The 15904-nt window shown below is 49.4% G+C and overlaps 1 protein-coding gene across 1 annotated transcript in view; it reads right to left on the bottom strand.

The window, feature by feature from the left end:
* Nucleotides 1–15413, bottom strand: part of RALA (RAS like proto-oncogene A) — a 31611-nt gene extending 16198 nt beyond the window's left edge. Inside the window, exon 1 of the mRNA XM_038745368.1 lies at nucleotides 15306–15413. The gene's annotated coding sequence lies outside the window, so the exon portion shown is untranslated. The remainder of the gene's footprint in view (nucleotides 1–15305) is intronic.
* Between the last annotated feature and the right edge of the window lie 491 nt (nucleotides 15414–15904).

Below are 15904 nucleotides of genomic sequence, written 5' to 3'. Positions count from 1 at the left end.
CATGGAATCATGGAATCATTTTCCGTCACCGCAAATTTATTTGAAAGTCTTTACCAAGCAGAATCTTATAATGAGGAGTCCGGAAATAAATCTTCCAAATGGCTCTCTGAGAAATCTCCACAAAATCTTTCAATCTAGAGATCCCAGGATAGGACTGGGATCCCCTTGTTTTCTCTCTTCTCCCGGCCTGGAACTCCCTACTTCTCTCCCCACGTCACAGAGACCCCAGCTCTACCCCCCTCGAAACCTCCCCTCAAATCCCTCCTCCTCCAAAAAGGCCTCCACGATTAAACGCCTGGCTACTTGACTCACCTCAGGCCTTCATCCAACTCTAGCGCTCATGAACTTCTTCATCTCCACCTACACAACATTTGTATCTATTCTTCTTCAATTGTGGTTCACTTATTTATTTAGCGACTGCTATTTTTAAGTATTTCATGGTCTGTTTTCCACACGGACATGACCCTCGTCAATTCTTTGTTTTGTGTGACCCACATACTTCCCAAGAACTTCACCAACACTATTTTTTCATCTACTACTTATCATGCACCTTAAACTAAAATATGATGATTGTGGCATTTGTTTCTTCAATTATGATTCGGTTATTTATTTTGCTATGCTATTTTTCAGGATTTTATGGTCTGTTCCACAGTTACAGAGTCTTGCGGGTAGAAGTGTACTTGATTCAACTATGTTCATTTCTCAAACCGCAAGAACTCCTCTAAACTCTAAGCTCATTGTGGGGGGCAGGAACACGTCTGCGACCTCTATTGTAATGTACTCTCCCAAGAGCTTAGTACAGTGCTCTACACTGTGAGCACTCAGTATATACCACTGATTGACTGACTTCTAGAAGTGGGGAAAATTAATCTTGGTTACTCAGTCAGCAAATCACCTCTATGATCAGACGTTTATCTATTTTAATGGTATTGATGCCTGTCTACTTGTTTTGTCATCTGTCTCCCCCTTCTAGACCGTGAGCCTATTGTTGGGTAGGGACTGTCTCTGTTGCCTAACTGTACTTGCCAAATGCTTAGTACGGTGCTCTGCGCTCAATAAATACGACTGAATGAACATAGTACAGGCAGTCTTCAGACCTACATTTGGTTTCCGAAACACAAGTCAGAACCAATTTTCTCATCCAAATAATGTCATAAATTGGAGATTGGTTCCTAAATCAAGATCAAACACCCTCCCCCACCCTTTTAGGTTCCAAAACTACTCAGAGTTGTGTACTCAATGACAGAAGTAACACAGCAATAATAATATATTTTTTAACAAGTCAGAGAGGTTTCTTGATAAGGTAGTTGATTTCTACTTCATCTGAAGTAAAACGTATATGTCAGTGGAAACTGAAAGCCCCCCAGGGGCACCCTTCAATTTTTTGTTTATGGTACTTGTCAAGTGCTTACTATGTGTCAGGCACTGTACTAAGCGCTAGAGTAGATACAAATCGGCAACGAGAGTGACAAGAAATGAGGCACAGCAAGTACGTTGGTTTCAAAGGAGCAAATCCAGAGTTTCTCCTTGATGAAGGGAGTGTCCAGTGGTCATCAATCACCCATTACATGGCACGGCGCAATGCGAGGTGTAAATCGTTCTTTACGTGGGTCTTCTGGAATGGGCACAGAAGAGGAGGCAAGCAGACCCACTGTCATCCAGGGCCAGGGGGATCTGAACTCCAGACCGGAACGGCAAGGTTTCTAAAGCCTTCAGGACCTGTGCTGAACCATCATCCGGGAATGACGGAGGAAGAATGGTCACTAGAGGGGCCAGCTCCAATGTTACCTCGGTGAGATGAGCCCAGGTCCCTCCGGTCCAGGGTTTTTTGTTTTTTTTTGAATGGCATTTGTTAAAGCGCTTACTATGTTCCAGGCACTGTACTAAGCACTGGGGTAGATACAAGCTAATCAGGTTGGACACAGTCCCTATCCCACATGGGGCTCACAGTCTTAATTCCCATTTTGCAGATTCATTTGGTAACAGACACAGAGAATCGAAGTGACTTTGCCGCCACCCCCTCCGTTTCTTTTGGGAGAGGATGAATGGGAAGCTGAGGCTCTCTCCTTACCCTTTCGGGACCTGCTGGGTTGCTGGGGATTTTTTACTGGTACTTGTTAAGTGCTTACTCTGCGCCGAGCACTGAACCAAGCATTGCAGTAAGTACAAGATCATCAGGTTGGACTGAGTCCCTTGTCCCACGTGGGGCTCACAGTCTAAGAAGGAGGGAGAACAGGAGTTGAATCCCCACTTTGCAGACGAGGAAACTGAGGCCCAGAGAAGAAAAGTGATTTGCCCAAGGACATGCAGCGGACAAGTGGGATCAGAACCCAGGTCCTGAATCACAGGCCTGGGCTCTTTCCAGTAGGCCATGCTACTTCCCACTAGCTCAGAAGGGACTGTGCTTTGGGCACAGTGCATTTAGGGCTCTCAGAGAACTTGAAGTTCACTGCTTAATAAAACAGGGCGTACCTGTCGAACAAAGACTGCTCTTAGGTTGCCAACTTTGAGGATGGAAAAAGCCCATTTACTTCCTCTCACTTTGCTACTTCTCGGCACGGGACTTGGATTTCTTCAATCAACCTGTGGCATTTAGGGAGAGCTTACTACGTGCAGAGCAGTCGGTCAGTCAGTCGTATTCACTGAGTGCTTACTGTGTGCGGAGCACTGTGCTAATTGCTGGGGAGAGTACAACGGAAGAGTAAAACCGGCACATTCCCTGCCCACAACAAGCTTACAGTCTAGAGGGGGAGACAGACACTGATATGAATAAATACAATTACAGATACGTACGTAGTGCTGTGGAGCTCGGAGGGGGGGATGAATAAGGGGAGCAAGTCAAGGCGGTGCAGGAGGGAGTGGGAGAATATGAAAGTCAGGGAAGGCCTCTCAGAGGAGGTGTGCCTTCAGTAAGGCTTTGAAGGTGAGGAGAGTCATTGTCTGTTGGATCTAAAGAGGGAGGGCGTTCCAGGCCAGAGATGAGACGTGGGTGCGAGGTTGGTGACTAGATAGAGGTGCAGTGACTAAGCGCTTGTGGAGTAAATATAATAGAGCTGGTAGACAAGAACCCTGTCCAAAAGGAGCTTATAGTCTAGAGGAAATCCTGGGAATCCTGCCCCTTCAGGCTCCTGCTGCAACCATATTAAGTGGGTGAAGGGACCAAATTCATCAAGTCTATGGAAACTCTCGGAATACCTCTGTTTCCCGGCCACCGGAGAGGTGGGATGGGTCTGCCTGGAACTGTTTTCCGATGGCAGTGTTAACCTCCAGTTCCTCCCACATTGTCACCTGTCGGCGGGTCTCACGAAAGCCCTATGGAAAGCTCTAGGTTCCTGTTCTCTTGACCATTTAATAGCTGTGGCATTTGTCAAGTGCTTACTATGTGCCGAGCACTACAACTACAACTACCTTCAACAAGTCACTTCACTCCTCTGTGCCTCAGTTCCTTCTCAGTGACCCAGATCCCCCATCCCGCAACATACGGATTCAATACCTATTCTCCCTCCCACTGTAAGGCTATTGGGGGCAGCTGTATCATCTTAGCCCAAGCGTTCAGTAGACTGCTCTGCCCACAGCTCAATAAATACCACTGACTATGAGCCCCACATGAGACACGACGATCTTTGTCCTACCCCAGGTTTCAGAATAGCGTTCGGCACATGGTAAGCGCTTACCGAATGCCCCAACTGCAAACACCCCGCGACTGATCACCCACTCCTGTCAGCTGCAGGTGCCACCCTCATCCCAATTCTAGGGTTCCTGGGTTCGTTGTCCGACCAGCCCCACAGGCCTAGCTGAGAACAAGGGGAGCTGCTGGGGAAGAGGGTCACACCTGGGCTTTTTGCCTCCAGGTATGGAGGAACCATATATTGTACTCTCCCAAGCGCCTTTTTTTTTTTTTTTAAAATGGCATTTGTTAAACACTTTCTCTGTGCCAGGCGCTGTCCCACTGGGGACATGGACTATGTCTAACTTGATAATCATGCAGTTAGCACAGCGCTCTGCACACAGTGCTCAATGAACACCACTGGCAGATCTTGTATCTATCCCAGCACTTAGTACGGTGCCTGGCCCAGAGTAAGCAATTGCCAAATACCATTTAAAAAAATAATGATAATACAGCAGAAGTGGCAACAAATAGAGAAGCAGAGTGGCCTCGTGGATGGAGGATGGACTTGGGAGTCAGAGGACCCGGGTTCTAATCCTGACTCCGCCACTTGTCCACTGGGTGCCCTTGGGCGAATCCCACAGGGAAGTCTCTTTCACCGCCCACAACGAGAGGAGGCAAAAAGCAGATAGATCCAGAACGATCACCCACCAAGATGTGGGCAGCATATCCTTTGGGAGCCTGTCACCTTCAGACTAAATCCAAGTTGTTGGGAATGGTAGAAGATGGGCTACCCATTCCCGCTACATGGCTGATATTCGACTCCCTGGGCTGTCCCACCAGGGACACGTACTGATGGGGAAGCAGCGTGGCCTAACGGCTGGAGCTCAGGTCTGGGAGTCGGAAGGATCGGGGTTCTAATCCCAGCTCTGTCACTTGTCTGCTGTGTGACCTTGGGCAATTCACTGCTCTGTGCCTCAGTTACCTCACCGGCAAAATGGGGATGAAGGCTGTGAACCTCATGTGAGACAGGGATGGTGTCCAATCCAATTTGCTTGGATCTACCCCAGAGTTTAGTATAGTGCTTGGCACAGAGTAAGTGCTTAACAAATACCACAATTATTTTTATCACCTATGAACCACATCAATGGGCAAGCCCGATTAAACCCTCTTTTCCTCGGCTCCCTCTCCCTTCTGAATCGTCTAGGCATTTGGATCTTTTGGGCAGGTGACATTCACCTCAACTTCAGCCCCACAGCACTTATGTACACATCTGCGGTTATATATGAGAAATTATTTACATGAATGTCTGCCTCCCCTCTGGACTGTAGGCTCAAGGTGGGCAGGGAACGTGTCAACCAACTCTGCTGTATTGGATCATTGGTATGTATTGAGCGCTTACTGCGTGTAGAGCAGTGCACTAAGTGCTTGGGAGAGGACAATAAAACTGAGTTGGAAGACATTCATTCCATCATATTTACTGAGAGCTTACTGTATACAGAGCACTGTACTAAGCACTTGGGAGAGTACAATGTAACAATAAACAGACACATTCCCTGTCCACAACACCGTGCCCTCCCAAGCACTGAGTACAGTGCTCTGGACGTACAGTAAGTGCTCAATAAATTCCAGTGTTCCAGACTGCTTGGGGAAGCAGCGTGGCTAGGTGGAAAGAGCACGGGCTCTGGAGTCAGAGGTCATGGGTTCAAATTCCTGGCTCCGTCAACTGTCAGCTGTGTGACTTTGGGCAAGTCACTTAACTTCTCTGGGCCTCAGTTACCTCATCTGTAAAATGGTGATGAAAACTGTGAGCCCTCCGTGGGACAATCTAATCACCCTGTAACCTCCCCAGCGCTTAGAACAGTGCTTTGCACATAGTAAGCGCTTAACAAATACCATTATTATTATTATTATTATTATAATACCAGTGATAATGATGATGACAAGACTAGACAAGACCACAACAATGAAGTCCTGGAACAGATCCCATCTCACCTCAACACCACTTTTCTCAGTGAGTGGCAGCAGGAAATCTGGCTGGAAGGGGAGCCGAAGTGGGACAATCAAATTAAGACAGACAGGAAGTGCTTTAAGAACATAGCAAAGCCCAGCCTTGGGCACCACAGTTCAAAGTTGGGAGGAGTTTACCACACCATTAGGATGGAATGAATATGTGTACAATGACACATCCAAAACCAACTGTTTGGCTCAAATGCCAAGAAAAAGGAGCATTTTCTTACGGTCAGTGTTAAACTATTTTAGAAACTACACCCCAAAGTCCAGCCTTTCCCTCCCCACTGTCAACAAATGATATTTACTGAGTGCAGAGCACTATACTCAACTATTTACTGAGCGCTTACTGGGTGTGGAGCACCTTACTGAGCACTTGGGTGAGTACAATACAACGATGAACAGACACACTCCATGCCCACGAACTTACAGTCTAGAGGGAGAGACAGAGGTGGCCAGCTTTCATCCCCTGCAGGCCTCCCTGCTCCCTCTTCCCGGGCCTCGAGCGCTTAGTAGCGCTCTGCACCCAGAAAGCTCTCAATAAAAACCTCTAACTGGTCGATCCCACTTGGGCCAAGAGCCCCCTTCCCACTCCACTCATTGCCTGCTGAATAGACCTTCTCCGACCCTGAAGAACCCATGACGTTCTTCCCAGTATCTGGGGCTGCTTCCAGGCCGAAGTGGATAACTATGGGGCATTGATTCAATCCATACTTCACGCCACTGCCCGGATTGTCTTTGTCCAGAAACGCTCTGGGCATGTTACTTCCCTCCTCAAAAATCTCCAGTGGCTACCAATCAACCTGCACATCAGGAAGAAACTCCTCACCCTCGGCTTCAAGGCTGTCCATCACCTCGCCCCCTCCTACCTCACCTCCCTTCTCTCCTTCTCCAGCCCAGCCTGCACCCTCCGCTCCTCTGCCGCTAATCTCTTCACCGTGCCTTGTTCTCGCCTGTCCCGCCGTCGACCCCCGGCCCACGTCATCCCCCTGGCCTGGAATGCCCTCCCTCTGCCCATCTGCCAAGCTAGCTCTCTTCCTCCCTTCAAGGCCGTACTGAGAGCTCACCTCCTCCAGGAGGCCTTCCCAGACTGAGCTCCCTCCTTCCTCTCCCCCTCCTCTCCCTCTCCACCCCCCCTGCCTTACCTCCTTCCCTTCCCCACAGCACCTGTATACATGTATATATGTTTGCACCTATTTATTACTCTATCTATTTATTTATTTTACTTGTACATATCTATTCTGCTTATTTCATTTTGTTAATATGTTTTGTTTTGTTCTCTGTCTCCCCCTTCTAGACTGTGAGCCCACTGTTGGGTAGGGACCGTCTCTATATGTTGCCAACTTGTACTTCCCAAGTGCTTAGTACAGTGCTCTGCACACAGCACTCAATAAATACGATTGATTGATTGACTGATTAATACATACTTGTGCACAATACTACCGCCACCACCCCCACCTCCCGTAGCCCTCGACCTGAGCTAAATAACTGTGATATCTGTTAACTGCCTTACAATGTACCAGACACTATACTAAGCATAGGGGTAGATACAAAATAATCAGGTTGTCCCAGACGGGGCTCACAGTCTTAATCCCCATTTTACGGATGAGGTAACAGTGAGGCCCGGGGAAGCGAAGTGGCTTGCTCAAGGGCAGGCATGCGGCGGAGCCAGGATTAGAACCCAGTTCCTTCTGATTCCCAGGCCTGTGCTCTATCCACTAAGCCATGAAGTGTCTCGCCCAAGGTCCCAGGCCTGCTCGATGACTCCGGCCACCCGGCAAGGCTTCCCTCCCTGGCTGCGGTCTCGGGGTGCTCAGGGGGACAGCTGTCTGATGGCCCAGAGGGTCAGAGCAGGCCGGCACCCTGCTTCTCTTCTCTCGTTACCTATCATCGAGGTTTCACCTAAACCACTACTTCCCCTAACTCTTCCCTAAAGCAGGACACTTTATACTATCGGTCAGGGCCTAGTACAAGTGAGCAGGACAAGATAACTTTCAAAGCCTCATTAAAATCCCGATTCCTCCAAGAGGTCTTCCCCGACAAAGCCCATATTTTCCCTACTTCCTCTCAATCAGTTGTATTTACTGAGTACTTACCGTGGTGCTGAGCACTGTATTCTTTCAATTGTATTTATTGAGCGCTTAGTGTGCGCAGAGCACTGCACTAAGTGCTTGGGAGAATACAATATAACGATAAACAGACACAATCCCTGCCCACACGGAGCTTATTGCCTACGTCCCTTCTGCGTCAGCTACGGACTTGGATCTGTACCCTTTAAGAACTGGTTATTCACCCTACCCTCGGCCCCACAGCACTTACGTACCTCTCCGCAATTTATTTTCACAACTGTGTCCCCCTCCAGACTCTCAGCTCCTTATGGGCAGGGACCGTGCCTACCAACTCTGTTGTGGCGTACTCTCCCAAATACGTAAGTACAGCACTCGGCACACTGTTAAGCGCTCAATAAATACCACTGATCCAGGCGGTACAAAGGAGAACCCATTTCTTCCCTTGTAGACGACCAAGTTAAGAACGCTTATTTAGAAAAGAAACTGGAACAAGATTTTCCAGTGCTTGTTCCTCAAAACACAATTCAAGCCCAGTCTTTGTGATACCTATCTCATTTGGGAACTGAGAAAGTTATAGGTTACAGAAATGTTATTTGATATTTAAGTGTTACTTGGAGAATAGAAACCATTTTCCCTTCCCACCAGGGGTTGGAATATGCAACTGCATTGTCTGTCTTCTGGTCCTAAAGAGAATTGGTCCCCACACTGAAAGGGAACTGAATTTTACCATTTTCCTCTCAGTCCTGGGCCTCTACCACAAGCACACTAGAAATATGTGGCTCTTTATATAATAACTCTGCAAGGATACAGAAAGGCTTTGATTCTTTGAACGCTGTAACATGAACTGGTGTGCTACTTAGCCTGTGAGGTGGCAGGCAAAAAACTGTACGGTTTTGGGGGAGCGATTGATTTAGCTAGAGTTATTTGATAAGGAAATTGAACTCAGAGCCACAGACTAGAAAAATTGGATTTTTGAGCTCCAAGATTTAATCACACATTTTCAGCATGAGATGTTTCTTTCTTCTCAAAGCTGACGGATGCTGAAGTGAATACAGGTACTCAAGAGTCTCAGAGTACCTGAAAACTGCAGAATAATAATAATGGTAGTTGTTAAACGCTTACTATGTGCCAAGCACTGCTTCAAGCACTGAGGCAGGTACAAGTTAATCAGGCTGGGCACAGTCCCTGTCCCACATGGGGCCCACACTCTTAATCCTCATTTTCCAGATGAGGTAACTGAGGCACAGAGAAGTTAAGTGACTTGTCTGAGGTCACCCAACAGACAAATGGCAGAACTGGGATTAGAACCCAGGTCCTTCTCTATCCACGGCGACACGCTGCTTCCTTCTTAACTTCACAACCCACTTCCTGGTTAAAGTTCAACACTGAAAATTCCCATTGCATTCCCTCATCCTTCAAATTAAGCTCATTAAAATTGTGTATTGGTGTCCCAAGGAGGAGTAGCGGCCAACAACTAAGAACACCAATTAGCCAGATGTCAGATAGGGAAGAGTCATTAGGAGACCTCAGCTATGGAAAAATCTGAAGCGGCAACTCTCCTTCGGATCTCCCTTTCATGCCTCAGAAGAATTAAAAAAAAGAATTTTAAAAAATCCGAACTTGGACAACATCAGGTAAGCGTTCTAGAAATTTGTTTATGGGACTTCTTTCCCATTCATTCATTCAATCGTATTGATTGAGCGCTTATTGTGTGCAGAGCACTGTACTAAGCCTAAGCGCTTGGGAAGTACAAGTTGGCAACATATAGAGACGGTCCCTACCCAACAGCGGGCTCACAGTCTAGAAGGGGGAGACAGACAACCAGATCAAACCACCCCAGTTTCTTAGAGACAAAAGGACATACAAGTTGCCAGCTCTCTTCTCCTGTCACATGACGAGGAGAGTCAGTTTGGCCTAATGGAAAGAGCCTAGAATGGGGCATCAAGGGACCCAGGTTCTAGTCCTGGCTCTGTCACTTGCCTGCTGCTGTATGACCTGGCGTGAGTCACTCACCTCTCCGGGCCTCAGTTTCCTCCTCAGTAAAATGGAGATTCAATACTAGCCCTGCCTCTCTCTTAAACAGTGAGCCCCATGACAGGCAGGGACCGTGTCCGATCAGTTTACCCTGTATCTACCCCAGTGCTCAGGATCGTGCTTGGCACGTACGTGTCGAAAAAGTACAGCCGTTCACGTTACTGTCATTTTCTACTTCTCTTATCCCAGGGCCCGTCCAGCTACCGATTGCTCTGCGACATCAGGGCGGGCGCACATATAATTCCTCCCAGATACCAGCCTGTTTCCATAGCTATGGCAGGTCGGAAGCCAAAGGACAAATTCAGCCGTCTCTTTTAAGACCAAATATGCAGCCTGGGTGGAGTTTCTGGTCATGGGACAGGCAGCAGTGGGCTCCTGCAACAGCCAAACACATTTCAATCAATCAGTGGCATTTACTGAGCGCTTACTGAGGGCAGGGCACTGGACCGAGCTCTTGGGAGAAGCCAAGAGAACAGAGTTGATAGCCACGTTCCCCGCCCACAAGGAGCTTCCAGTCTAGAGGGGCATTTCGCTTCTGTAGTCGCACCATCCCGCCACTTAAATCCCTGCGAAAGGCTGGTGGGGAGTTTTGCGCCTGGGCTGCGGAGCCATTTCCTGCTGCGTTCCCAGAGGCCTCTCCTCTCTCTGCCGTCTCTGGCTCGGTCCACCTCATCGGTGAGTCCGGCCAGAGGGGCAGTTCGACAGTGGCAGGCTGGGGCTGCTGCCGCCCTTCCTCCGCTCTCCACCTCAACCGCCGTCCTCCCTTCACTCCTTCGAGAGTAACCGGACCTCAGGCCAAAAAATCTCCGCACCGTGGCACTGCCTGCCCGTTGCCCGCGTTAACCCAGAGAATCTGTTCACCAGGCAGCCAGGCGTCTTCATTTTATCGGGGCGGGGGTACGGAGGGGGCTTGGATCTTTGAAGGGGCAGGGAGAAGTCCGTGCAAAAAGAAAAAAAGTTATGTGCTTTGTAGAAAGAAGCACATTAACCCCCACATCCCTCCGCGCTCCTGATACAATCTGTAAATCAAGCGCTCTTCAGATGACAACTAGGGCGGGGCAGGCAGGTCTTGACGTTAATCACCGACAGCCTTGGATGAAACAGCAGCTTCTCCCAAGTCTGGAAATTCAGGTTTCGGGTAAATGCACGTTACAACCCCCTTAATCCCCCACCCCAATCAAATCGTACCCATCTGAAAACCAGTTTATGAGAACGGACAAGAGACAAGATACCGTAGCCAGCAGATGTCTGCCCCATCCCCTGAAGAGATGCACCGTCTCCTTTGAGTACCAGAGGCACCAGCACCTGACTGTGGTTCTGAAATCGGTCTTAGGACAGAGCAGGGGGTTGGCTAGTCTAATGCTGTATCAGCTGTCAGGGAAGCCTGTCAAATTTGCTGAGGAGAGAGCTGGGGAGGACTGATTTTAGGGAGCACGGGGCCTCAGTGGCCTCCGTCCGGCAGAAATCGGTGCTCTTCTTGACCCCCCGGGGCTTGGGAGGGAGTACACATGAGCAGAGGGCTCCATCCCTGCCTTGGGCGGGGGTTGCACCACCAAACTAAGACAGAGTGCAGGGGAGAAACTAGAAGCACTCTGGTCTAGTGGAAAGAGCCCAGGACTGGGAATCAGGAGACTTGGGTTCTAAACCCAATTCCCCCACTTGGCTGCTGGGAGACCTTGGGCCAGTCCCTTCTCTGTGCTTCAGTTCCCTGCCTGTAAAATGGGGATTATATACCCAGCCCTGGCCTACGCTGGGCTCGCAAAGAACAAGGGAAGCCCGGGGGGTGAGGGACTAGTAGCAGCATGGCCTAGTGGACAGAGCGTAGGGCTGGGGGGGGGGGGGGGGGGGGTCAGAGGGACTTGAGTTCTAATCCTGGCTCTGCCACCTGTCTGCTGTGTTACCTTGGACAAGTCACTTTACTTCTCTGTGCCTCAGTTACCTCATCTGGATATTGGGGATTAAAGCTGCGAATCCCACGTGGGACACAGAATGTGTTCAACCTGACTAGCCTGAATCTACCCCAGCGCTTATTACGGCGCCTGGCACATAGCACATGCTTAACAAATACCAGAAAAAATATCAGTTCTCCCTTGGACTGTGAGCCCCAGGAAACAGGACCAGCGTCTGGGCTGATTATCTTGTATTTAACCCAGCTTTTAGCACATACGGCGCACTGAATGAATGCCCTGGTGTTTACTGATGAATGAGTGATTGATGAATTGTTTAATGAACTGTTTAATGAATGCCCAGTGCTTAGAACAGTGCTTTGCACATAGTAAGCGCTTAATAAATGCCATCATTATTATTAGTAGTAATATTACGTATTGGACTCCAGTGTGCAGAACACTGTATGGGTGCCTGCGAGAGAGCACGGGAAGGAAAAAAAAAAACACGTTCTGCTCTCGAGATTCTTCCAATCAATTCATTCATTCATTCAATCGTATTTACTGAGCACCTACTGTGTGCCAAGCACTGTACTAAGTGCTTGGGAAGTACAAGTCGGCAACATATGGAGGCGGTCCCTACCCAACTGATATTCATTAAAGACAACGTGCGGAGAACGGCATTAAAGCGCTCGGGTGAGTACAATAAAAACAGCCTAGGTGGCCACGGTCCCTGAAGCAGCGTAGCTCAGTGGAAAGAACACGGGCTTTGGAGTCAGAGGTCATGGGTTCAAATCCCGGCTCTGCCACTTGTCAGCTGGGTGACTTTGGGCAAGTCACTTCACTTCTCTGGGCCTCAGTTACCTCATCTGTCAAATGGGGATGAAGACTGTGAGCCCCACGTGGGTCAACCTGATCACCTTGTAACCTCCCCGGCACTTAGAACAGTGCTTTGCACGTAGTAAGCGCTTACTACATGCCATCATTATTATTATTACTATAACGAGCTTCCAGTCTAGAGGATGAGCTCAGTGGAAAGGGGGGGGGGGGGGGAAGCGTCGGGCGGCTCCTCCCGGACGGATTCATTCATTCAATCGTATTTAATGAGCGCTTAGTGTGTGCAGAGCACTGTTCTACATGCTTGGGAAGTAATAATACAATGGCATTTATTAAGCGCTATGTGCAAAGCACTGTATTAAGCACTGGGGAGGTTACAACTTGATCAGGTTAATAATAATAGTAATAATAATGGCATTTATTAAGCACGTACTATGTGCAAAGCACTGTTCTAAGTGCTGGGGAGGTTACAAGGTGATCAGGTTGTCCCACGGGGGGCTCACAGTCTTCATCCCCATTTTACAGATGAGGTAACTGAGGCCCAGAGAAGTGAAGCGACTCGCCCAAAGTCACATACCTGACAATTAGTGGCGCCGGGATTTGAACCCTTGACCTCTGACTCCAAAGCCTGAGCTCTGGCCACTATAGAGACGGTCCCGGCCCAACGACAGGCTTACAGTCAATCAATCAATCAATCATATTTACCGAGCGCTTACTGTGTGCAGAGCACTGTACTAAGCGCTTGGGAAGGACAAGTTGGCAACATATAGAGATGGTCCCTACTCAATAGTGGGCTCACAGTCTAGAAGGGGGAGACAGACAACAAAACAAAACATATTAACAAAATCAAATAAATAGAATATGTACAAGTAAAATAGAGTAACCAATCAATCAATCAATCATATTTATTGAGCGCTTACTGTGTGCAGAGCACTGTACTAAGCGCTTGGGAAGGACAAGTTGGCAACATACAGAGACGGTCCCTACTCAACAGTGGGCTCGCAGTCTAGAAGGGGGAGACAGACAACAAAACATATTAACAAAATAAAATAGACTAAATACGTACAAGTAAAATACAGTAATCACTCAATCAATCAATCGTATTTATTGAGCGCTTACTGTGTGCAGAGCACTGTACTAAGCGCTTGGGAAGTCCAAGTTGGCAACATCTAGGGACGGTCCCTACCCAACAGTGGGCTCACAGTCTAGAAGGGGGAGACAGAGAACAAAACAAAACATATTAACAAAATAAAATCAATAGAATAAATATGTACAAGTACAATAGAGTAATCAATCAATCAATTGTATTTATTGAGCGCTTACTGTGTGCACAGCACTGTACTAAGCGCTTGGGAAGTCCAAGTTGGCAACATCTAGAGACAATCCCTACTCAACAGTGGGCTCACAGTCTAGAAGGGGGAGATGGAGAACAAAACCAAACACATTAACAAAATAAAATAAATAGAATAAGTATGTACAAGTAAAATAAATAGAGTAATAAATCAGTCAATCAATCAATCGTATTTATTGAGCGCTTACTGTGTGCAGAGCACTGTACTAAGCGCTTGGGAAGTACAAGTTGGCAACATATAGAGACGGTCCCTACCCAACAGCGGTCTCACAGTCTAGAAGCGGGAGACAGACAACCAAACAAAACATATTAACAAAGCAAAATAAATAGAATAAACATGCACAAGTAAAATAAATAGAGTAATCAATCAATCGTATTTATTGAGCACTTACTGTGTGCAGAGCACTGTACTAAGCGCTTGGGAAGTACAAGTTGGCAACATCTAGAGACGGTCCCTATCCAACAGTGGGCTCACATGCAAACATATAATCAGGGTCAAGTTTGGGAGCCTCAAGTAAGTCACTTCACTCCTCTCCCCCTCGTCCCCCTCTCCATCCCCCCCCATCTTACCTCCTTCCCTTCCCCACAGCACCTGTATATGTGTATATATGTTTGTACATATTTATTACTCTATTTATTTTACGTGTACATATCTATTCTATTTATTTTATTTTGTTGGTATGTTTGGTTTTGTTCTCTGTCTCCCCCTTTCAGACGGTGAGCCCACTGTTGGGTAGGGACCGTCTCTCTGTGTTGCCAACTTGGACTTCCCAAGCGCTTAGTCCAGTGCTCCGCACACAGTAAGCGCTCAATAAATACGATTGATGATGATGATTTATTTATTTTACTTGTACCTATCTATTCTATTTATTTTATTTTGTTAGTGTGTTTGGTTTTGTTCTCCGTCTCCCCCTTCTAGACTGTGAGCCCACTGGTGGGTAGGGACCGCCTCTCTATGTTGCCAACTTGGACTTCCCAAGCGCTTAGTCCAGTGCTCCGCACACAGTAAGCGCTCAATAAATACGATTGATGATGATGATTTATTTATTTTACTTGTACCTATCTATTCTATTTATTTTACTTTGTTAGTGTGTTTGGTTTTGTTGTCCGTCTCCCCCTTCTAGGCTGTGAGCCCACTGCTGGGTAGGGACCGCCTCTCTATGTTGCCAACTTGGTCTTCCCAAGCGCTTAGTCCAGTGCTCCGCACCCAGTAAGCGCTCAATAAATACGGCTGATTGGGCCTCAGTTCCCTCATCTGTAAAATGGGGACCAAGCCCGTGAGCCTCAAGCGGGACAACCCGATCACCCTGTGTCTATCCCAGCGCTCAGCACAGTCTAGAAGGGGGGAGACGGGCAACAGGGCGAGGCCACACAGGGGTCTTCCTGGGTGCAGAACGCTGTGCTAAGCGCCGGGGAGAGGCCAACGCCACGGCATCAGCCCACGGCGAGGTGGCAGTGTGGAAGGAGGGGTGGGGGGGGGTTTCCCGGGTGACGCCCACCCGGGCCCCGCTCACCTGCCGGCCGGAGGAGGAGGGCACGAGGAGGTGGCAGCGGGCGGGCGGACCGACGGACTGACGGACGGACGGAGGACGGAAGGACGGAGGCGGCCCGGTCCGTGGGCAGGGCTGTGGCAACGGCGACCGGGCTGAGGCAACGGCGACCGGGCTGAGGCGGGGCCGGGCTGAGGCGGGGCCGGGCTGAGGCGAGGCCGGGCGGCTCCACCCGCCCACTTCCGGCTGCAGCCGCCGATCGCTTCCGGGTCAGCCCGCCACTTCCGGTGGGGAGCAGAACAAAGCCGGAACCGGCCGCGGGCCCGGCGCCTGCGCAGTGCGTCCCCTCGGCGGCGGCGGCGGCGGCGCCTGCGCAGTGCGTCCCCTCGGCGGCGGCGCCTGCGCGGTGCGTCCCCTCGGCGGCGGCGGCGGCGCCTGCGCGGTGCGCCCCCTCGGCGGCGGCGGCGGCGCCTGCGCAGTGCGTCCCCTCGGCGGCGGCGGCGGCGCCTGCGCAGTGCGTCCCCTCGGCGCAGTGCGTCCTCTCGGCGGCGGCAGCGCCTGCGCAGTGCGTCCCCTCGGCGGCTCCACCGCCCCCAAGATGGCGGCCGGGCCCCGCCCCGCCC

Source organism: Tachyglossus aculeatus, chromosome 4 (assembly GCF_015852505.1).
Source record: "Tachyglossus aculeatus isolate mTacAcu1 chromosome 4, mTacAcu1.pri, whole genome shotgun sequence".
In the NCBI taxonomy this organism is placed as follows: domain Eukaryota; kingdom Metazoa; phylum Chordata; class Mammalia; order Monotremata; family Tachyglossidae; genus Tachyglossus; species Tachyglossus aculeatus.
The sequence above is the reverse complement of the archived record's forward strand: the minus strand, read 5'-3'. Positions and strand labels throughout refer to the sequence as shown.